Consider the following 23,800-nt stretch of genomic DNA (forward strand, 5'->3'; position numbering starts at 1 on the left):
AGGCGCCATTACCAGTTTATATTGAGATTGTTATTAATGTACCATCAAGAGCGATGTACACCAATTATGGATTAAAGTTAAGTATTCCAGCAACAACGTACCTTATTGGCTATATTAATTACATTGTCCTGTTCCAGACCTCACGCCAGTTTGCGTGAGCTTAAACGCGTGCATTTCGGCCTCCTCTAGCAACACGGTGTTGGCTCTTCTGCCAACACATCACGTGGCGACGAGGATAAAAACGGTCTTCTTCTTTATACTTGCTTAAATTAATTGTGTCATGGCTTCGCCACAATCTCCAGATGTACTGTCCGAATTTTATCGCTTACAGAATCAGCAGACGCAGGCCTTATTGGATGCCCTTGGACAGCTCGTCCAGGGTCAACGTGCAATGCAAAACGATGCGGCAGCCGCCGCTCCACCGCTACCGCAGCCACAACAGGCCATTGCACCACCTTTTCGTCCTTTTGATGCGGCACTGGAAAGCTGGACGGAGTGGTCACGCCAATTTGGATTCCATCTCGCCGCCTACAGAATTCAAGGTATTGAGCGGCAGCCTTTTTTGCTTTCTTGTGTAGGTGTGTCCACATACCATGTGATAGTGAAATTGTTTCCCCGACGCGACGTAGCAACTCTGTCCTACGACGAAATTTTGTCGGCATTAGATGCATATTTCAAAGAATCAGTCAATGTAGTTACAAAAAGGTATACGTTCTTTCGTACAAAACGTATGGCCGGTCAAACTAATCGGGAGTGGGTTGCAACTTTGCAAGGCCTTACTAGGGATTTTGCTTTTGAGTGTGAATGTGGCCTCCCTTATGCAGATACTATGGTACGTGATGCAATTGCACAGAACGTTTCTGATGTTCGTATACGGGAACAGATTTTGAAACTAGTCAATCGCTCCCTTCAACAAGTGATGGACATATTGGATAGGCAGGACACACTTGACTTTGCTCAGGACTCATTTGAAACTTCGCTGGCCATGTGTCACATTAACCGGCCTGCCGGGCGAGCTGCACGGAAAGGTAAACAGCCCTCGCACCCGTCCGCGCAGCTGCCGCCAAGCTCTCCGCTACGAGTGCCGCGCAAGCAAGCAAATGCAGTGCTAAAATCATGCCCGTGGTGTGCAACTAGACATTTGCGTGAGAATTGCCCATCACGCCAAGCTATTTGCTTTTTCCGTAGTAAAAAAGGGCATGTTCAAAGTGTTTGCCAGAAAAAGCTCCGAACGGACTCTCACAACCATTCCAGGCCCTTTGCTTCGCGCCGGAATCGAACCAAGAATACTCAGGCTCGTGAACCTTCGCCCATGGACATTCATGTAGTTAATTCCACTCCGCCCAGTGCCACTCTCTCTAACAGTGACTGTGTTCGTCCCACAAATAGTGTGCGTCGACATCGACGGAAATCCCGTCAAGTCGCAAGTGATTCTGTACCAGTGTCTGTTCACGTTGCACGAGACAGTCGCTCTTGTCGTCAGCAGGACAATAAACTTTTTGTAGATTTGGACATAAATGGCAATGTGATACCATTCCAGCTCGATACCGGAGCTGCAGTTTCATTGATCAATAAAGACACGTACAAACAACTGGGCACACCTCCGTTGTGTGCCGCAAATGTTAAGTTAAATAGTTATTCAGGACAAGCTATCCCTGTGTTAGGACAGTGCAGCCTTCTTGCAACATACAAGGGACAGACAAAACTTGTGTCATTTTACATACTTCGTTCTTCTTCTGCAGTGAACTTGTTTGGTTTAGATTTATTTCAGTTGTTTCACTTGTCTATAGTCAATCAGGTCCTATCAGTGAACCAGACTGTGCCTTCAGACAGTGTTTCTCGTCTATGTGAAGAATTTGCAGACATTTTTGCACCGGGTCTCGGTTGCGCTACGAACTATAAAGCACATTTGGAACTGAAAGTAAACGCGCAACCGAAATTTTTCAGAGCGCGCAATGTTCCCCACGCATTGCGTGATGAGGTCGCAAGGACATTAAACGATTTGGAATCACAAGGTGTAATTGAACGTGTGCAGGCTTCTCTCTGGGCCTCACCCTTAGTAATTTTGGCAAAACCTTCTAGAAAATTGAGACTTTGTGTGGACTTCAAGGCTACAGTGAATCCACAACTAGTGATTGCAACTTTTCCTTTACCCCGCCTGGAAGATCTTTTTGACAAACTGTGCCCGGGTAAATATTTTTCGAAGTTGGACCTAGCAGATGCGTACTTGCAAATACCGGTGGACGAAGAATCCCAGCGCGTTTTGGTGGTTAACACGCATCTTGGTTTGTACCAATTCAAAAGACTGCCATTCGGGTGTGCATCCGCCCATGCATTGTTTCAGCAATATCTGCAAACTGTTTGTGCCTCGGTCCCTACTGCAGCAAACTATCTGGACGATATTGTGGAAAGACGGAAGAACATTTAGCCAATCTCAGAACATTATTTCAGGCCTTGCGAAAAAATGGTCTTCGCTTGCGGAAGGACAAATGTGTGTTTTTTGCTCGTGTCTTACCCTATCTGGGCCATGTACTCAATGCCCAAGGCATACATCCCAGTCCCGAGCACCTCCGTGCCATACAAGACTTGCCTTCGCCGCAGAATTTGAAGCAGCTACAGAGTGTGCTGGGAAAAATCAATTACTATAACAGATATGTGCGCCACGCCTCTTCCATTTCAGCTTCGCTTCATCGCTTACGCCGTAAAGGTGTTCCGTTCGTCTGGACGACAGAATGCGAACGCCCCTTTCGCCAGTTGAAATCGGCGTTGCTTTCCACTACTTGCCTTACGCCATTCGATCCCCAGAAACCCCTTTTGTTGATGGTAGATACATCGGATTTCGGGATCGGTGCTGTGCTTGCGCACAAAGATGGTTCGCACGATCGCCCTATTGCCTTTGCTTCCAAATTGCTCTCGTCAGCGCAAAGAAATTATTCACAGATAGAGAAAGAAGCTTTGGCTCTCGTATTTGGTGTTACTAAGTTTCATGATTTCTTGTATGGTCGTCACTTTACCATCATCACCGACCACAAACCTTTGACATCGCTTTTTCATCCGAACAAGCCTGTACCTCCACGTACAGCGCAGAAATTCATTCGCTGGTCTATTTTCCTCTCGCAGTACCGCTACGATATCTTGTATCGGTCCACTGCTAAGCACGGAAACGCCGATGCGTTGTCCCGTTTGCCTGTTGCTGAGGATAGAGCATTCGATTCTTCCGAACTTGCTTGCATGTTCATTGATGCGGAAACAGATGACGTGGTCGAATCGTTTCCGATTGATTTTCGTCGTGTAGCTACAGCCACAGCTGCTGACCCTGTCCTTGCTACCGTTTTGCGTTTTGTTGCCACGCATTGGCCCTTGTCACAGTCACGGATCGAGGATCCGTTGGTTCGCCGATTTTTTGCTCACAAGGAGAGACTTTTTGTTCGACGTGGTGTTTTGTTGTTGCGTTCTGATAATGATCAGTCCAGGGTCGTGGTCCCACGTTCGTTACAGTCCTCTGTCTTACGGCTTCTCCACCAAGGACATTGGGGTATAGTGCGCACGAAACAACTTGCTCGTCAGCACTGTACTTGGTTCGGAATCGATGCTGCGATTACGAATATGTGCTCTTCTTGCATGGCGTGTGCCGAACAACAATCCGCACCACCGCGGAAAAAGGCACTTCCCCTTGGCAACACTTACACATCGATTTTGCTGGTCCATTCTGGAATGCTCGATGGTTGGTTGTGGTCGATTCTTTCAGTAATTTTCCTTTTGTTGTCCGGATGTCTTCCACGACGTCATCTGCCACCATTCAAGCGTTATCCGCTATCTTTTGTATTGAAGGTCTTCCACAGACTATTGTTCCGACAATGGCCCACAATTCATGTCCGCAGAATTTCAGTCGTTCTGCAAGGCCAATGGTATTCAACATCTGACGTCCGCGCCGTTTTCGCCTCAGTCAAACGGTGCCCCTGAACGATTGGTCCGGACTTTCAAGTCACAGATGTTGAAGTTGAAAGAGTCGCATTCTCGGGAGGACGCGTTATTGCTCTTTTTGTCCTCGTATCGCTCTCAGCCCCGAGATGGTCGCTCGCTGGCTGAGTTGCTCCACGGTCGTCCTCATCGGACCTTGATGTCTTTGCTACATCCGCCGCATCAGGTTCCTGTGCAGCGGCAGCCACCTGCTTTTGTTCCAGGCGACGTTGTATACTATCGCAACTATCGAGGCTCACGGCGTTGGCTCGCAGGGCGCATTCTTCGCTGCCTCGGCCGCGCTATGTATTTGGTTTTGGGGGCCTCTGGTGAGGTGCGTCGGCATCTCAATCAGCTGCGCCTCTGTCGTCGCCTGGGTTCTGCCGCTCCCCGTCTGCTTTCAGCGACGGTGCCGTCCGGTCAGCGCCCTGGGGACCCATCGACTGGCTCGCCTCATCCCCAGGTGTTACCGACGCTGCCTTCCATTTTGCCCCATGGCGACGCGCCGCCGCCTGTTCTGCCGCCGGCGACGCCTGAAGTGGACGCTTTGCTGCAGCCGCCAAGCGCCTCCCTGGGTCACGCGCCGCCGATCGCTTCCCGTGACCAGCTGTCCTCCGGCATGGAACTCTTGCCCGCTCCGGACCAGATGTCGTCTTCGCCCGTCGGGTGCCCCGACGCGATAGAGGTCGACCCTTCGGCCCCTCCTGTCTCTCTACGGGCGCATACACCGCATGTTGGCGTGCACCCTGGACTAGGTTTTCAGGCGTTTCCTAGCTCCCCTCGGACCGAATGGCCGGGTGCGGGTGGCACAGCCTCGCCTGTTGTTAGGCTCCCCACCTCGTCGCATACGTCAACATGGGGTCCTCCCCACGGCGGGCGGAAGCCTTATAACACAACCGTACGCCGATTTGCGGGAGAGGAATGTGGTGTCACCGCCAGACACCACACTTGCTAGTTGGTAGCCTTTAACCCTTTGCTTCCTGACATAAGGAAAAATTTACTTTTTAACATTTTCTTTGCATAATTTACGCTATTGTGGCCTCAAATGACGGTAGGATTTTTTGTAAAATTTTATTTTATTTTTCACAACTTTTTTCTCTCCTGGTACTTAGAAGTACCGTCAGACTCCATGTACAGAATCACAACATGCGCAGAAAAATGCTACAATTTTTATAACTTGTACCTTATTCCACATAAATATTAAATATTTTTACATTAGAAAATTAATTAACCGAAATATGATATTTCTGATCTTTTTTTTAAATTTCGCATAAATTTATTCTAGAGCAACTTCACAATACATAGTAACTTAGCTATACATTTTTGACAGTATATACATATCACATATTTAGTGTTAGTGATACCTCATGAAATTGTAGGAAACAGTTCTTTTTCTCATTGCGGCACAAATACAATTTACATGTACTACATTGTGAATGTGGTCTCGACTGAATTTTATTTTTCGCACAAATTTCGCATCGTCCTCTTTTACAACTGAACACTACAATATGGTTTCCTTGGTTGCCAAGACGTACATCCTTCGGAACAGAAAAGTTATCCTTCCTTCTCTTTGGGAGAGTTATTTCATCTTTACCAGAGTTTCTCTTTTTGAGATTTGGCACTTGCTGTTCATTCATTAGCCCTAGTGCCACAGCACACCTGAATTCCAGCAGTGGCAGTGCCCCATGTAGATAACTGAAAATGACGTAAGGATTGACAAAAGCAATTTCTATTGCTCCCCAGAAGAGACGGTGCCACCATTTCTTTGATCGCTTGTCAAGACCATAAGTTGAATGTAATCTGTCTGCATGATCCACACCACCCATGTTTTTATTGTAATCACATACAATAACTGGACATGGTATAGTCATACTAGTTCCATCTTTCTGTTTTCTTGTCACTACGCTCTGTTCAATGCCATGGAAGTTTGACGCAAAATATACTACTTTATTTTCCTTCCATTGAAATACTGTTAGGTCTAAAGATGACTCTGTGATTTGATTTAGACATTTTTCTTTAGGTAAATTCCCTGGCAAACCTTTCCTGTTTGTTCTAATTGTTCCACAGGCAAATGTATTTACCGATTTCTGTGTGAGAAAAAGTGGACAGAACAACTAGTGAGAGGTAACGCGTTGTTGCTACAATAGAGTGTTCGCACAACCTGACGGTACTAATAAGTCCGCCTTATATTTTCCACTTTATCTCATTCACTTGTAACGTAATGCTTCAAACTATTATAAAAAAACAAAGAAGGTAAGTACGTACAATGGAAAACTCAACGGAAATTTCAATAAATTGCGCACAAATTCAGGCAACACCATGGAAACAAGCACATACAATCTTCTGTTTTCACAGCAGCGCGCGAAAAACAGTTTCAAGCTCTGACCACCAGAGAGGTCTATGTATTGCACAATAACATCTATGAAACAGTAGAGCAGAGTTACTGTTACGTACCGACAGGCTCTCAGATCACGAAACTGCACCACGAGAAAATAATTAGAGTCAAAACTTACTGGTACTTTTAAGTACCGTCAGGCAATAAAGGGTTAAATCGGCCGCGGTCCGTTAGTATACGTCGGACCCGCGTGTCGCCACTGTCAGTGATTGCAGACCGAGCGCCACCACACGGCAGGTCTAGAGAGACTTCCTAGCACTCGCCCCAGTGTACAGACGACTTTGCTAGCGATGCTATACTGACAAACTACGCTCTCATTTACCGAAACGATAGTTAGCATAGCCTTCAGCTACGTCATTTGCTACGACCTAGCAAGGCGCCATTACCAGTTTATATTGAGATTGTTATTAATGTACCGTCAAGAGCGATGTACACCAATTATGGATTAAAGTTAAGTATTCCAGCAACAACGTACCTTATTGGCTATATTAATTACATTGTCCTGTTCCAGATCTCACGCCAGTTTGCGTGAGCTTAAACGCGTGCATTTCGGCCTCCTCTAGCAACACGGTGTTGGCTCTTCTGCCAACACATCAGTTTGTGTCTGGATTGCTTGTGCACCAATTATAATCCCACCCCACACCATCAAACCACGACCTCCATACAGGTCCCTTTCAAGGACGTTAAGGGGTTGGTATCTGCTTCCTGGTTCACGCCAGATGAAAACCAGCTGAGAAACAGACTATACCTGGACTCGGCCGTGAACATAACCTGGGTCCACTGTTCCAGTGACCTTGTACAGTGTTCTTCACACCAGGCTTTACGGGCTCTCCTGTGACCAGGGTTCAGTGGAATGCACTTTGCAGGTCTCCGGCGAATAAACCATGTCTGTTCAGTCATCTGTGTGTCTGGGGACAACTGTTCCAGTGGCTGCGGTAAGGTACCGAGCAAGGCTACTTACAGCACTCCGTGGCTGTCTGCGGGCACTGATGGCGAGATATCGGTCTTCTTGTGCTGTTGTACACTGTGGACGTCCGGTACTGTAGCTCCTGGACACGTTTCCTGTCTGCTGGAATCGTTGCCATAACCTTGAAATCACACTTTGTGGCACACGGTTGGCCCGTGCTACGACCTGCTGTGTTTGACCAGCCTCCAGTCGCCCTAGTATCCTACCCCTCATAACGTCATCAATATGTATTCTTAGAGCAATTTTCAACACACAGTAACCATTAGCACGTCTGGAAACGTCTGCACACTTACTCGCTGCACCGTACTCTGACATGCACCAACACACCTCTGCGTAGGTGGACTGCTGCCATTGCCACTATGCGACGACCGCAGGTCAAATGCATCGCATGGTCATACCCCGAGGTGATTTAAACCCGCAAACCGCCCACCAGAGAGTTGTTTCACCATGTACCAGCATTATCCTTAATTTATGTGCATGAGTGTGAATAAATTGGAAGACTTCGTTGCAGAATTTTTGACGTAAACATATTTTCCACTGATTCCCTCACATTTTAGTCTACCATACAGTATTTTGATTTGTGGTGTCACCGCCAGACACCGCACTTGCTAGGTGGTAGCCTTTAAATCGGCCGCGGTCCATTAGTATACGCCGGACCCGCGTGTCGCCACTGTCAGCGATCGCAGACCGAGCGCCACCACACGGCAGGTGTAGAGAGACGTACTAGCACTCGCCCCAGTTGTACAGCCGACTTTGCAAGGAACGGTTCACTGACAAATACGCTCTCATTTGCCGAGACGATAGTTAGCATAGCCTTCAGCTACATTTGCTACGACCTAGCAAGGCGCCATAGCTTTAATAATTAATAGTGTGAAGCATGTATCATCAAGAGCGATGTTCTACAAATGTGGATTAAAGTTAAGTATTCCAGAAGCTACGTACTTTTCTTTATAGCATTCATTACATATCCTGTTTCAGACCTCACGCCAGCCTGCGTGAGTTTAAGCGCGTGCCTTTCGGCTTCCTCTCATTGTGTCTAGGCTGTCTTGCCTAGACACAACATGATTTTTCACATAAACAAAGCCGAAATTACACTGTTCGCACCGGTTATAGAAAAATACGTCCTTACAAATCAGAGGCAAACTTACGACTCTCCAAACTCTGCAGAAATAACAATATTCCAGAGGGTTTACAATTTTTCTTAGCAAATGAATTCCTACCAGCTTTTGTTGCAGTATTAATTTCTACTATTATTGCATGAATGAATCCATAAATAAACATAGTAAACAGTACAGGATTGCGTAATTAATAATAGAAATTTTAAGGTGCAAATAATTCGTAATTTCAAATGTTTGTTAAAAAATAATTTTAAATGCACATTCAGAACTAGTCCTTATTGATTATAAAATCGAAACTAAAATATTTTATAAAGTAATTCCTTTTCATAAATTTTAGCTTGAAATGTAACATACTGTGTATAAAATTATATGAAAGTTTTCAGAAAAGCAACTGAGATAGTACTGACCTGTCCAAAATTCGAAAAAAATACCAGTATGGACAACTACTTTTGAGTAAAAGTAATGGTAGAGGAGGGTCTTCCGTTACACAATGTAACAGCAATAACTACAAACCAGGAAATATACATGTCAAAATTGCGCGTCATACAGGGACTAGATCGGCACAAACGGATGTTAATATCACATATATCATAAAACATAACCAAAAGAAAAAAAAACTAGTACTGACTAAAATTTCACGTTGGAAAAACACCTAATAATGAAGCGATCTGGCATTTGTCCGACAAAAATATGCTGTAAACGCACATCATTGTGTACTTTATTAAATATGCTGGTCCCTATGGTCAGGGTTTTGTCAAGTAAGAATAGTCACAATCCAGAAATAAAATCAATCAAATAAAATGTTAGGTCATGTTTTGAGCTGCACGCCGACTGTCAGGAAACGGAGAACGCAAACACCAGGGAAACAAGGCAGGAGGTGCGTGTACCGATATAGATCTACACTTACGACGTACATGGCCAACAGGTGGTAACGCAGTGAGGGGCGGCGGCAGTGAGAGAGCAATAAGAAATAAAGAGTGTTAAAGGATGCTGTTGTAAGGTAAAATATGATAACGTTCTTTAAAACGTTCATAAAAAAAAACAGGTTCATTATAGTACGAACAGTAATAAAGTTAAAGCGTAAACACGCTATGATAAACATAAGCGATGTTGAAAGAAATTAGTGCATGGGTCATCGTATAGTGAAAAACATACAGTAACGAGAATGGGTAAAATCATTGTCTTCACAAAATATAAAACAGAATACGTACGCACAAATAATGTATATTAGAATTTCGAGAAATGAGCAAGTCGCGAAAGCTGCCAGTAGCCGTATGAAAAATTAACGAGCAGTATAGGTTTGAAGCCTTGAAAACATTGTCTGCAAGCAAGAGCTTTAGATGGTTAAAAATCTCTTCTTCCCGAAGATCCAATTTGCGCCGTTTGATTTCTCTGTGTACAATAGCTGTGTTTTCCAAAGTTTTCGCCGTATGGTTGGCAATCAGTTAGTGTTCGGCAAACGGTGAATTATGTACACTGATGTTAAAATAGCACAGATAACTTTTCCCATTTTCTATAATAACGCAATATTTCAAACCAATGGAAATATTACAAATAAAAATTACTCTTTTTTTAAAAAAAAGGTTTATTTAAAAACCAAAAATTTTAGCATTCCTGTTATGGCTAATTGATACTTCGGTTTTCACCCGGTTAGAAAAAAAATTTAAAAAACCACGTCTTATAACCGTGATCAAACAAACACGGAAAAGTACCGGTTATTCAAAACTAAAACACCGGTTTTTCCCATCACTGTGGTACACACCCCTCACCGCCCAAATCATGCAGACGGTAACCAAACTTTTATCTGACACAACAGTTCAGCAAACCCTGTTGCGTTTGGGACTGTTAGTTATGCTAACGGAGTTTGCACTTATGCTAAATAAGGTGTATAACACAAAAAACATCAATGTTTTAGGCTAAATCAGCGCAAGTTGCGCTTGGAGTGTGATGTCACCCATAGGACCTGAGCTGTGCTGCTGCTCAGGTTGGTGCTGTTGTAGGTTTCCGTCCTCTGTTGGAGGCCAAACTGTATCGTTTAGTTGATATGGTTGCGGTTATTTGTATTCCTCTTGTGTTGACTGGCGCCTCTTGGTTTCGCAAGCGTCGCCTGCCCGCTAGTGGCAGCAGCGGCGTTATCGGTATGTAGTAACTGTGGCCCTATCTTTGGGGTGACGCCGTTGTTCTTCCGGGTCGTGTGAGTGTTCAGTTCGGTTGGGGACTCCGGAGGAGCCACGAGGGCAGTGCGAGAACACGCCGGGACCGCTTGCGGCACGCATGCACTGCCGGATGGAAGGGCTGTGGTCGCGAGGGTACACGACCTAGTCGTCAACCGGATCCAACAAGCTTTAAGTTGAGTGGATTTTAATCCTAGCAGTGAAACCTCCACCATTGCTGGATCTCGCGATTCTCCAGTGAGACGTAGAGCAGCGAGTGGAGTGCTTGGCGGATCTAATTAGCTTTCCTCGGCCTCTTGTTACTAATTGCTGCATTCTATGTGTTAGTTTTTGTTAAGTACAGCCAGCGGTATTTTTCCTGCCTGGTGGAAGCTAACACCCCAGTGACCTGTCCTGGAGGTTAGTGTATGTAACGGCAGTGTACGTTTCCTCGCCTTGCCGCAGCTGTCCGGTGAGGCGTGTAGTTTTGACAGTTTCCTTGATTTGTAGGTCGGTTGGCGTTTCTTCTACTCTGGTAGTAGTGGTTCCTTTCTCCTTTCGGACGCTCTTAACACAGCATTCTGTGGACATAGTGCTGACCGCCCGTTCCAGCTTTGGCTTGGTGTTCCATCGTTGCATTGTTATCGGACGTTAGGTAGCTTCAGCAGATTATAATTAGTCATTCGTTAGATTGCCCCTGATCTGAGTTACCATCTTGTGAAGTGAATGCAACTCTTGGCTGCCTTTCTCATCGCTCGCGAAAGTGTTTTTGGCCTGACCTACTCAGAGGTCGATTCCTGGAGCACCGTCTGTAACTAGCCCTTGTGTTTTATTATTGTGTTATTATTTTATTATTGTATTACCAAGTTACCACCATTTGTCTCACCTGTTTGGTTATCCAATGCTTGTCCTCTTGAATTGACCTTGTTATTATATTTGCTGTTTTATTGTATGTTTCTAATTTTTTTTAAATATAATTGCCATTCTTGGCGTTACAGCAAGTTTAAACGGTTGTGCTACAAAGTTTGCTATCATTAGTCTCACCTGTTTGGTGATCGGTTTTCTGTCTGTTAAATTAACTTTTGTTATTGCATTTCTGTTGACAGTATGCTTGTTAAATTTTTTTAATAAGTGCCACTCTTGGCGTTAAAGGCCTTCAGCCGTGACTTATCGTAAAATTCTAATGTGGCAATTGTATTTTAGCAGTTAACCTGTAAGACCTTGGTGATTCGTTTTCAATATTTTAATAACTGTAGTTTGTAAGTTGTAACAAGTTAAACAATTCTTAATTTGTTGCTCTTAAGGCTTTCAGCCGTGAGTGTCGTTACTTGTCTCAAAACTTTAATTTGGCAATTGTATTTTTGCAGCGAGCTTTAAGACCTTGTCACTAGTCTTTTATATTTTAATAACTATGATTGTAAGTTGCAGCTAGTTTAATCAATTCTTAATTTAGTGCCATTAAGGCCTTCAGCCATGAAACAATTCTTAAATCATTGCCATTATTTTAATTTGTTGTTGACTTTAAATAAATTGTGTCTGATTAAAAGAAAAGCAAACCATTAGTAACTGATTACTGCCCCGTCCACAATTGTAGCCGAATACTGCCATCCTTGACCTTCAGGTCTCAGGACTTTCTCACAACTGCAAAGAAGACTGCAGGATAAGGAAATGTTCAACGGCAGAACAAGCAAGATTGACTATGTGCGCTGCTTTAACTCCTGGATCGATATCTTCTCTTAATGTCTGAAGACGTGCAACTAACACAGTTCCGTCTCTGGCGAGGGACATTGCGGCAGTCTCTGGGGTCACGCATCGCCTATGGCTGAACAGCTTGCGCTCTGAGAGGTAGGTATCTATGTATACTTGGCTGCTAGCGAATGCGTTCCTCTCTCAAACAAAGACACTGCGTGGCTTGTTAAATGTGAATCGTGCTCTGTGAGTGGACTTAGGAACAGTGGTGTGGTAGCTTGTTCATGAATGAGTCAGAACTTTGTCTGGAAGGTCATGTAATAAACAAAATAGTAACGCAGCCTTTGTGTTTGGACTGAAGAGTACCTAGCAAATAAAACGCACCATGCGATTCTTAACAGCGATGGATATGTTGACTCAAAAACAGTTTTCGATGTACCCCAAGAGAATGCTGTAGGAATACTACCGTTCACAACACCTAATACTGCCCTAATGGTTAACATCTGAAGCGTCATGAGGCTGTTCACGGATGATGCTGTTTATATATACTGCTTGAAACGCTAGGAAATTTCAGTGACATGTAGGAAAAGATGTTGGGGATCAATGCCTGAACCATGAATTTATTTACTTATGAACGTACTGATTTCCCTTGGAAAGACTGGGACCTTCAGGTTCTCTCTTTCATATAATTAAACATCCTGAACAATTTTGTATAGAATATAAGCAATTTACAACTACAGGGCAGGAAAATGGGGTGAATAATAACAGTTATCAACTTTAAAATAAAAAATGATAATTCAAAAAGAAAAATGAAAATGACATTGGATTATCGGTCTTGTGCCTAATTTTAAACTTGTAACTGGTTTTGGGACCTAGTTCATCATTTTATAACATAATGATAATATTCACCTCATAGGTGTGAACGGAAACAGCAGTGCTAAAACGATTAGTGTTTCTGTTTATTTGTCCTCTGTTTGAACATCGACGTGTCAAAATTTGTTTTGGTTCTAGAAGAATAAGGAATAAAGTTTATCTTGTTCAAAAAAAGTTTTATCAGTACAAAACTAACAACACTGCGTGACCTGAAATTTTTTACACCAGTTTACCAAACAAACAGCGCTACATCTCTAATTACGCTATTGCAACATTATGAACTTGGTTTGTTCCCTAATACATTAAGTATCTCATACCGTCTTTGAAAACGGTCATGTGTTTGAAACTACGAGTCCTAGGTATCCCGAAAAGGAACGGAAAGCTTCCGAACAACATTGTTACCATGTACTTACATTAAGACAAGGCAATTTAGACTGGGACTCACAAATAAACTGAAAGTAAGCAAATTCAGCATCACTTCCGGTGTTTGTCATAGACTGAAGAAACTGAAAAGTGAAATCGATAATTTCGCTGCTAGAGGGGTTCACTACAAATCTAGACAAAGAAACTTTTGAATGATATTCCCATTTGTCTTCTGATACGATAGCATAGAACTTTCGTTTTTATTCGCCCAATTGTTTCCGTTCGTCCCATTTTTACGGTAATAATTTGTATTAATGAATACATAGAATTTGTCTTTTTAAAATTGTGTAAAGTGACTCCCTCATTACGTTCTTGTCGAAAGTGAGTAATAACACCTAGCAGAACTGTGTGGCAACAGAACGGAAGGAATTAATAAGTGGCTGGATATCGGTAGATATGACGTGCATCTACAGACAAACAAATGATTACAATTTCACAAAAACTGGACGTTTTATTCAAGAGAAAGAATTTCACAAATTGACGAAGTCAAGAACGCATTGGTCCACCTCTGGACCTAAACCAAGCAGTTATTTGGGTTGGCATTTATTGACAGCGTTGATGGATGTCCTCCTGAGGGATATCGAGCCAAATTCTATCCAACTGGCGCGTTAGATCGTCAAAATCCCGACCTGACTGGAGATCGCTGCCCATAATGTTTCAAACATTCTCAGCTGGGAAGAGATCCAGCGGCCTTGTTGGCCAAGGTTGGGTTTGACAAGCACGAAGACAAGCAGTAGAACCGGTCACTGTGCAGACTGGCATTATCTTGCTGAAATATAAGACCAGGATGGCTTGCCGTGAAGGGCATCAAAATGGGGCCTAGAACTTGGTGAACGTATGGCTGTGCTCTAAGGGTGACAACCAAGGGAATCCTATTTTAAAGTGGAATGGCACTCCAGACCGTCACTTTTGGGTGTCGGGCAGATTGGCGGGCGACAGCCAGTTTGGTACCCAACCACTCTGCAGACACGTCTTCGCTAGTCATCGGGGTTCAGTTCGAAGCGGGACTTACCACAGAAAATAATTTCACTCCAGTCAATGAGATTCCAGGCAGAAGATATGTCTGGAGACGCCCCGGATAGCGGCGGGACACTAACGGACACTAACATGATTGTCGCCCGCCATAACGTCCGACAACCAAAAGTAATGATCGGCGGTGCCATTTATTTTCATGGCAGGACTCCTTTGGTTGTCATCCGCGGCACCCTTGCAGCACAACGGAACGTCGACGATATTGTACGCCCCAGTTTGTTACCCTGGGTGGCAAGCCATCCTCTGCTTACATTGCAGGAAGATAATGCCCGTTCACAAACGGCGAGAGTTTCTACTGCTTGTCTTCGTCCTCAACTGCATGGTTATCAGCGACCGTACAAATTCCCAACCTTTGCTCAGTCAAATATCGCCACTTTCATGAATGATGATAAAATGATGAGGACAACACAAATACCGAATTATCTAGAGGAAGGTAAAAATCCCCGACTCCACGTCGAATCGAACCCGGGACCCCGTGCTCGGGAAGCGACTACGCGACCGCGAGACCGCGAACTGCGGGCTGAGAAAGTCTGGAGCCAACTCGGGATCTCGAGGATCTAAAGCGCCAATTGGAAATGAATGGGATTTTCACTCTGCAGCGGAGTGTGCGCTGATATGAAACTTCCTGACAGATTAAAACGGTGTGCCGGACTGCGACTCGAACTCGGGACCTTTCCCTTTCGCAGGCAAGTGCTCTACCAACTTTTTTTTTTTAATCTCAGTTTGTTCGTTATTGTTCGTTATTGTTCGTTTCAATTGTTCGTGGCGGACGTCCCCTGACGCCCATTGAAGTTCGTTATTGATCCATTCACTCAGTTTTTTTTATTACAGAGGGCAGCCAACCCTCTGACCGAACACGCTGAGCTACCGTGCCGGCAAAATGTTCAAATGTGTTTGAAATCTTATGGGACTTAACTGCTAAGGTCTTCAGTCCCTAAGCTTACACATTACTTAACCTAAATTATCCTAAGGACAAACACACACACCCATGCCCGAGGGAGGACTCGAACCTCCACCGGGACCAGCCGCACAGTCCATGACTGCAGCGCCTTAGACCGTCAACTGAGCTACCCAAGCGCGACTCTCGACCCCTCCTCACAGCTTCAGTTCTGCCAGTAGCTCGTCTCCTACCTTCCAAACTTCACAGAAGCTCTTCTGCGAACCTTGCAGAACTAGCACCCCTGGATGAAAGGATATTGCGGAGACATGGCTAAGCCACGTGCTAGTGCTACTTCTGCAAAGTTCGCAGAAGAGTTCTGTGAAGTTTGGAAGGTAGGGGACAAGGTACAGGCAGAACTGAAGCTGTGAGGATGGGGCGTGACTCGTGCTTGGGTAGCTCAGTTGGTAGAGCAGTTGCCCGCAAAAGGCAAAGGACCCGATTGCGAGTCTCGGTCCGGCACACAGTTTTGATCTGTCAGGAAGTTTCTTACCAATTGGAAAGAATTGGCACGATATCCTCAGGAGGACATCCAACAACTCTGCCAATCAATGCAAAATAGAGTAACTTCGTGCAGGAGGACTAGAGGAGGGCCAACACATTATTAACTTGCTCAATTTGTAAAACAATAAATGATCAAATTTTTCTGAAATTTTAATAATTTGTTTGTCTATACATGTACATCATATCTATTGATTTCCGTCTCATTCGTATAATTTCTTCGTGGTGCGTTTTTTTTATCTTCTTTTGTCTTAGAGTGTAATAAGCGAGGATTACCAGATGAGATGGAAGGAAGGAAACAAAAATTGAAAGGAATGAGAAAAGTGCGAATGGATTACAGTATTACAGAGACATTGAACTCTGTTGAATATGAGGAAAACAGCTGGAATATGTCGAGAGGGAAGTCTCACTGATGATAACAGATAAAGTTTTGATATTTTCTTGACTGCAGACTGGTTTGAAATAAGACTCAATTTACAGGGTGGTTTGTCTCATATTCGTATGACTGTAGACACTGTAAAGTTAGTTCTACATCCACAACAGAAAAAGAAAGAAAAGAAGATATTATCGTATAGATTCAAATAAATGTAATTTTACGAAGGCATAATAAAAAGCAATGCCTCCGAATTTTTTATGTGAAAACTCTTAAAGCCTTTTAAATGAAACGAACTTTGTTAAAATTCTACATCTTTATTCTTCATGTCTACATATTTGCAGCCCTCTGACGCTAGAGAGCTTCGAATTGTAGCGTGTAACATGGCGTTGTGTAATGTAACTGTGTCGGTGTGTGAGAAACAGTGTGCTGTCAACGAGTTTCGCATTCAAAGAATTAGTTCACACATAATGCAGACTCTCCTTCAGCATGACAATGCCAGACCATAAATGAACACTCCGACATCTGCAATAATCTGACGCCTTGAGTTCACCATCATTGATCACTCTCCGTACTTTGAAACGACTTGGTCCGATCAGCCTTTCATCTGTCTCCAAAACTTAAAAAAACAACTCCGAGGACTTGACTTTGGTTTCCTCACCCTCACCTACCTTGGACTCACCATTGACCGTTATCTCACCTGGATCCCTCATCTCCACTCTATCCAATACAAAGCCCATGCACAACTGCCTCTGTCTCCTTAAACTCCTCTCTTGCCAAACATTGGGGTTGAACCCCTCTACCATACTCCACACCTACAAATCCTTAATCTGTCCCATCCTCTGTTATGCCAGTCCCACCTGGATATCCACCCCCCTCCCCCCCCAAATTCTATAAGTCCCTCCAGACCCTCAAGCGCCATGCACTCTGCCTTGCCTTCCAGATACGCCTCCTGTCCCCCACACGGATCCTCTATGACCTGATTCCTTTTCCCTACTCCTTTTCCTCGAAGTCAGCATCCTCTACACCTCCCGTCGACTTGATCCCCCTCATCCCCTGGTTGCTCCTCTCCTCTCCAACTCCGCCTGCTTCCACACCTTCACCGTTATGACCCCCCTACCCTCCACCTGTACACCCTTTATCTCCTTTCCCGAGGTGGCTTCCATCAATTCCCCCTCCCAGATTGTGTCCTCTCTCCCTCCATTTATCCCTCCTATCAACTATGACCCTCACCTCCCCCTCCTTCCATTTCCTGGCCTCCCTCTCCCCACCTTCCATCCTGTTTTTTCTCCACCTACTCACTTCTTGACTCCATTCTCTCCCCACTGAGTCCTTTTTCTTTCCCCTCCACTGTCTTCCCCACTCTTTTCTCGTGCCCACTCTTCTCTCCCCCTTTTTCTGTACCCTCTCCCTCCATTGGCTCCCACTCTTTTTGCCTTTCCTCTCCCCCCTCTTTCCCTCCCTCATCTGTCCTGGTCCTGCCCCCCCCCGCCCCCCTGTACCCATATGCCTTCATATGCCTGACTCCTTTGTTTTTTATGTTTTCTTCACAACTTTTTTGCCATGTACCAGTTTAAAACAGTGACCGTTTTATGACCTCTTTTTATTGTAATATCTCATTATGTTTTTTAACTTTATGTGTAGGTTGCAGATCAGCGTATTACGCTGCTGCCAGCCCGTCCCCCTCATATATATATCGAAATACAATAAAGAAAAAAATGACTATGGTAGTAATGAAGCGGTGCAAGCAGAGATGGGGTTGTGTGGTTCCGTCAACAAGGTCAAACATTCCACTGTGATGTTGTCAACAGAGTGGTCTCTCGTTCAGAGAAATGCGTTCGTCGTAGACATGAAGAATAAAGATGCAGAACGTTAATGACGGTTGTTTTATTTCAAAAGCTTTAGGAGTTTTCACATAAAAATTTGAAGGCATTACTTTTCAGCACTCCCTTGTAGTTCGCAGTTGTGTAAGCTGATGGCACACAGAGTACAAGGGAAGTGACGCAGTTAGTGACACCAAAATAGTCCGTCGCTGGTGTGATAATGACGTAATGAAGCTAACGAGGAAATGTAACGACGCTCCCAAATCACGCTTGTACTGGACAATTGCTCTCGTCCGCACCGAGATTGCCACGGCTGTCTTCTGTATTAGCACAACAAAGTGCCCACGGTCCACGGTAATTAAACGCCGCATTTCTGTGAAGTCCGGCCCCTTATCAGCTGACAGAACTGTCTATAGTGCGCCCTTATCTTCTCTACCATCCGCATTTTCGTTACTTTTATCTTGAGCGTCTACTGAAAGTACGTGCTTCGCACCTACCACACTGCCAATCGGTCTTTGAATTCTAACCATGAAGAAAAAATCCAGTCCCCTTTTACGATTTCGTCCCTGAATCAGTAAAAACAGAATCCTTAAGGGACCACGTTTTTGCCTTTTGTCTGTCCGCCTATTAGACCCATTTTTCTCAAGAAGTGCTAGAGGTATCAAGTTTAAATTTATATGAAATTTTAAGGTCAACGGTACCTTGGAAGCTCCTAAGTCAATACATTGAAAAAGATACGGTTATTTCCATGATATATCTGATACTCGCAAACTCACGCATCAAAATCCAGACCTAGAATCATGAAATTTGGCAAGAAGCGATGTTTCAGAGTACAAGTAAAGAAAAAAACCCGAAAACTGTTAATCATGTCACATAAAAAATATTTTTCTTTGCCGTTTGTTGTACGTGTGTCAGTTTGCGCGTGTGTTAAGACCACTTTTTTCAGAAACGCGTAGAGATACCAAGTTGAAATATTTGTCAAATGCCAAAGTCCCTTGGGGATGTAAAGATTTAAGCTTCTAAGCCAATGAAGTTAACAGAAACGGCCATTCATGTCACATATTTTGATAATCGCAAACTCACTCATCAGAACCTGCAGATGAACTGTCTATATACATAATTATGACTGTACAGAGCTCTCAGACAGCGAGTCCTGCTCGCAGTTGTCCGGTAGCATTCAGGAATTTGCTGTTGACAAATGTAATGTGCTGTGTACAAACAAGTAAATGTAATTGTACATGTGACGAAGTCCTCCTGTCGGGTAGAATGGTCGTCTGGTGTGAGTCTTTGCAGTCGACGCCAGTTCGATGAGTTGTGTGTCGATTGGGTGAAGTGATGGTTAAGGGAACACAGTACCCAGTCCCCGAGCGGAGAAAATGTACGACCCGGTCGGGAATCGAACACAGACCTTTTCCTCTCCCACACATGGCATTCCATCGCGCTGACCTTTTTTTTTACGAGAATCGGTGTTTTTTTGTTTTTTTCAATTTTTTTTTTAATTTTGTGGGAGATGGATCAGGTAGTGGGGTGGCGGAGGCAAGGTGGGCAGGGGTCGCAACCCGAGGCCTGGCCACGATGTCTCCTCCCTCCCATCCTGGGGATGTGATGTGGTACAAAGGATGCAGTTGGTGTATTATTGTGAATTTTTTTAAATTTTATGTATTCATTTATTTATTTTTAATTTTTTTATTCTTTTTTTATTTTTTATTTTTTACAATAAGGAACTGAAAACTAGTAAGTGCACTCTTTGCGTCGAGTTGGGGACGCACAAACTAAAAACATGATAATAGTTGTAGAAAGAGGCATAAAGAAAGAGAACAAAGTGCGGGGCTAAGGAAACCATTAAACAAAACTGGAGGGTGGAATCCATACCACCATTAACCAGTGCTACATCTTGCACCGGATGGGAAACAAAAACTGCGAAGAACTTTTCGCACCAGGGACAAAAGGAGGAAATGGGGAAAATACTGCTACAGAGTGTGAGGCTTCACGACGAAACTCTCCACCTGCTGTATCATACAGGTATGACTTCTCGTAATGACCTAGGTAGATCCCACGTTGTACCGTGTAGTGTTCTAGCATCGTCTTGTAATTTTAGCTTCTCTTAGCCGTGATGTTCCAGCTACGTGGAGGGTCGTGGAACGCACTCCACAAATAACTGGAAAAATATTGTCGATACTTTGGGTTACGGAGGATCTTGTAATGTCGTTCCTGCAAATAGTTCCAAAAGTCTAAAGTGTCCTTAGTGCCGTCTTGAAACAAATAATGCACTGCATGTCTATGGAGCCACGTCATTGCATTAGTTTTAGCGTTTGGGTAATACGTCTCATCCGAGAATAAGATAGTCTTGGGGTCAATATGATTCGGCGTTTCTCGAAGGAAGTGTGCTGACATTTGCCTCACTAAGTGCCACACTGCCGGAGACTCGCACAGCAATGACGGTGTTCATCGTTGTCTTGAACGCCACAGCTCGTGCACGTGGGTGAGTCTACCATGTGGATCGCATGTAGCCTTGATCTGGTCACCTGCTTACCGTTGACAGTGATATACCACATCGCCGTGACGTCAGTATCCAGTGTTACGTGGTGAATTGTCCTCCACACTACTCGCCAGTTGACGTTTGGGTGGTTCCTCTCCACGACGTTATCGGTCGTCCACGTTGCAGGACCCGATAAACCGTCTTTGCCGTCGCCAGTTGGGTCGCTGGTAAGGCAAGTCGAACGTAACTGAGTTCGAGGTAAAAGACACCGATGTAGAAGAGCGAGGAGGGGACGTGGTGTATCGGCACAGGTGGCAACAGGGAGGGCGGTGCTGGTTCTTCTATTAACAAACTCGTCAGACTGTCCGGACGGCGGTGCCATAGTTTGACTAATGTGCTCATAAATAGGGCGACCGCTCTGTCATGAACGTGATAAAGGCCAAGCCCTCCCCGATCCGGGGGAAGGGTGAGAGTCTCATATTTGATCTTGAAAAGCATTCCTGAACTCACGAAGGACCCAAAAGCCGCAAGTATACGGCGAGCTACCATCACCAGTATAGGCAATATCTGGGCGATGTGCGGAATGCGTGACGCTAAATGTGTGTTGACATACTGGGTCCTTTGGACGATGTCCAGGGCTCGTAGGCGGTTGTTGGCAATTCCAGTCCGAACATTTCGTAAAAGCCGTCGAAAGTTGTGAGCAGCGGTCCGTCTTATATCGTCTGTAAAATCAATGCCGAGACATTTCAAACCATCTCTGAGCTGTAAGGGGGTGACACTGTTCTCAGACAATCCGACACCGATGTTCATCGCCACCGATTTTGCGACGTTGATACGACTACCAGTGGCCGCACTATATTTCGCTATCCAATTCAGTGCACTAGCGGTGTCGTCACCGTTGCGGATGACAATCACCAGGTCGTCAGCGTACGCTTTACATCGGAAAGTGTGGCCTCGTAAAGTCATACCCGTTAGTCGTTGGCGCAGGCCGCAGAGGAGTGGTGCCATGGCCACAGCGTAAAGTAAAGTGGACAGAGGGCGTATCGATCGAGAAATGGTGAGGGGCTGCGTAGGTCGGCCGTTGACGATCACCTTGGACGTCGTGCCACGGAGTACTCGCATGACGACAGTGACGAATGGCTGTGGGTATCGCATATGTTGGAGTTACGCTTCCAAATAGTCGTGGTCCACTCGGTCGAAAGCTTGACTAAAATCGATTGCCGCCATTGCACCCTTCAGACGACATGCCCTCGCCAGTGAGATCAAGTCACGATATTCACTGAGTGCTGTTTGAATATTATTGTCGCCTCCTAATGACGTTTGATCGGGCGAGATAACATTCCTTAGGTCTGGCGTATCCGCGCCGCCAACAGTCGAGAAAAGATCTTAAAGTCGCAGTTCAATAGCGTCAACGGGCGGTAGTCCTGCAATCGTGAGCCACCGGACGGTATGTGAATAGGAATAATCATCCCTTCTATAAGGGCCGCAGGGAGCGGCACTTCCGGGGATAGTAATTCGCGACAGATGTCCGTCCATCGGGAGGCTAATTAATATTGAAAAGTCCGGTAAAATTCCAAGGGGAGGCCATCAGGACCCGGATACTTGTTGACAGCTCCTTTTCTAATGGCGTCGATCACTTCTTCTTCTGTAATTTCTTCCATCAAGGCCGCTTCCATTGCCGGGGTGGCGGTGCCGTAAATCGTCTGAGAGACGTCCTCCAGTGCTGTCGGATCAGGGGTCTGAGCGGAATAGAGTTGGGAATAATGATTGTAGAACGCTGTGTTTATGTCTCGTTGCGTGGTGAGGCGACGACCGTCCTCCGTGTATATGAAGCGTATCAGCGCTCGTTGGCGTCGTTTACGTTCAGAAAAGATGTGGAACATTGACGGGCGTTCGCTCGGTATCCGATCCTGCGTCCTCGAGCGGATAACTACCCCCTCTAGGTGGCGTCGCATATGAGCGATGATCTGAGCCTTAGCACGGTGTACCGCCGTTTGTCGTTCCGGAGACGGCTCCATAGCATCGCAGTCGCGCAGCATCCTGAAGTAAAAGTCGAGTGTATATCTACGCCAAGTAGCATGGTCGCGACCGTAGGTTATCAACGTTCGCCTCAGTGCCGGTTTGGCGCAGTCCAACCACCAGCGGATCGTTGTGGGATATGCAAGGAGGCGATTTTCACACGAATGCCACGTATCCTCAACGGCTTGGTGGCAATCCGGGTACGACAGGTGGGCGATGTTTAATTTCCACGGGCAGCGGCTTCTCCTCAATTGTTGCCGCCGCAGGGTGACTGCACAAATGTAAGCTGAGTGGTCCGAGAAGGCTGCAGGCCACTGTTCCGCATCCTGTGTTCCGGCGGCGAGAGAGCGTGAGACATAAATCCGGTCGATACGACTGGAAGAGTGGCTCGTGAAGTGTGTGAATCCCGGTCGGTGACCGTGAAGATGTTCCCAAGTGTCCACCATCTGCAGGTCTCGAATTGGCGTCTTGAGTTCCGGGCACGGATTATGTCGTGGGAGTTGGTCTTGGCCGCCAGTACGCAATTGTAGTCACCTCCAAACACCAGACGGTCGTGGCGGCCGCAAAGAATCGCGAACGTTCGCGACGTTTGTCCGTCCCGGAAGGTGCGTAGATATTGATAAGGTGGACACCCAGTACTGTGAGTGCCACTCCTCTTGCCCCAGGCAGAAACAGGATATCGTCCGCCAGTATCCCTTCCCGAAGAAGTACAGCGACACCGCTGCCTGTAGGGGAAGCTGGAGAGACGCAAGCATCGTAACCGTGAGAAGGGCTATATCCTGAAGCAAGGATAACTTAGCGCGCGTCCGTATAGTGTTGATGTTTATAGTGCAACGCGATAAGTTTGAGGTCTATCCATAGCACCCGTGTTGGCCATCAGTACCCTTGTAAGGATGTCTCGTCACTGTATCTGATGGCGGGAAAGGATCAACACTGGTAGGGTAAATGTCCCCGCGAGTCGTCCGACACGATGGGCAAGGAGTTTTCCTCACAGTCGTCCGGCCAGTCGCCATGAAATACCATTGGCTGTTGGTGGCTGTCAGTGGTTGCTGCGGCAC

The sequence above is a fragment of the Schistocerca piceifrons genome, chromosome 8, assembly GCF_021461385.2.
Source record: "Schistocerca piceifrons isolate TAMUIC-IGC-003096 chromosome 8, iqSchPice1.1, whole genome shotgun sequence".
NCBI lineage: Eukaryota > Metazoa > Arthropoda > Insecta > Orthoptera > Acrididae > Schistocerca > Schistocerca piceifrons.